Source organism: Arachis ipaensis, chromosome B10 (genome assembly GCF_000816755.2).
Source record: "Arachis ipaensis cultivar K30076 chromosome B10, Araip1.1, whole genome shotgun sequence".
Lineage (NCBI taxonomy): Eukaryota > Viridiplantae > Streptophyta > Magnoliopsida > Fabales > Fabaceae > Arachis > Arachis ipaensis.
The window spans coordinates 127,095,256-127,096,926 of NC_029794.2; positions in this window are offsets into that span (position 1 = coordinate 127,095,256).

Sequence of the window (1,671 nt, forward strand, 5' to 3'; positions counted from 1 at the left end):
TTAAAATTACTAATTCTATTCTTAACAAGATTTTGGGAGCCGAACTAATTAATAAATTAATCAAAAAATTAATTTAAGAGATTCAATAGTTAAATCATGGTCCAACCACTAAAAAGAACATTATTTGAGGGATGTTTGTTACGTTAGTCATTCGAACTATTTACTTAGATATTGTCACCATTATTTGATTACAGTGTACTTGTTACTGTTATGATAGAAATTAAATAACAAGTCAAAACCCATCAAATAAGGATGAAGCTTCTTGTTCCGGCGTATGCATGGCTCATCATGTGCTCTATGCCCCTTGCTTTTAAAGATTTGTCAAATGTGAACAAAACAGGCTAAAGCATTTGACAGCTTGATTTTAAATGAGGATGAGAAATTTAACTGTGTAAACTGCATTAATAATGTAGCACAATTTCTTAGTATATGGTTTGTACTTTTTGCATCAACCCTTTCAAATAATTAAGAGTATTTTGGTTAAATGTACTTAATTTATTATCATTTCATTAAAATCAAGATTTAGGGTATGTTCCAGGGTAGTAATCCTAGACGGTAGATATAACTCGTCTTATCAAAGGATTGAGTTCTTCTTCCATTGAAATAGAAGAAGTATGCGTAGTCTTTTAAAAAAATGGCAGCAGCTTATATGTATAAAGACATTTTAATGTTTAAGTAAATGAAAATAAGAGATGAGTACATATTATTAAAAATAGTGTACCTTTTTTATTTTGGTTTTTTCTTATAGAATATTTAAATTTGATCATGCTGTATTGTGGAATTATTGGAAATGTTAACCTAATTTTGTGGTAACCGTTTCTAGATCTTATTTGAGCTTATATTAAAAAATTCGTTAAAAAAAAAGAAAAAATATACCTTTAATTTAACACATTTTATTTATATAGTTTCAATTTATAAATAGTGCATACTGAGTTATTAGTAACGGATTAAGTTAATTTCTACAAATTGTTTGAGTGCTACTAAAAGTCATCAGCTTAACTGTATATATAGAAAAAGTATAGGGTGCAATATATTATTTGTTAATTTATTGTCAACAATAATTAATTATTATATTTTAAATATATACATGTATAAGGAGACACATTACTAATTTATTGTCAACAATAATTAATTATTATATTTTAAATACATACATGTATAAGGAAACACATTCAGGAGAATAGAAGATATATTTATAAAGACATTTTTATTAGACACAACTATAAAAAAATATTTTTATTAGACACATTCACAAAGATACTTCCATTAAACATAATCATAAACAAGAGTCCATAGAAATTGGTAGAATTCTTATTGGTAAGATAGTGAAATTGTATATATATACTTCCGAGATTGATGTACTGCAATTGTAAGAATAGTTATAACCTTCTTATAATAAATTTGAATGATTTAAAAAAATAGAGTACTCATATTAAGTTTAATATAAATAATCACTAAAAAAATCAAAGAAAATATATGAATAAAGCTATTTCTTCTACCTCATATATAAATATTCCTATACTAGATATATTCTAAATCACTAGTATATGTCATATTTCTATATTTCTAACTTTAGTTGCTCAATCATCAGTTGACTCTATCTTCAAAATTCAGAAGCATCTTCCTCTCATTTTAGGTATATATCTCAATCTTAGAAATTTTTTATCTAAA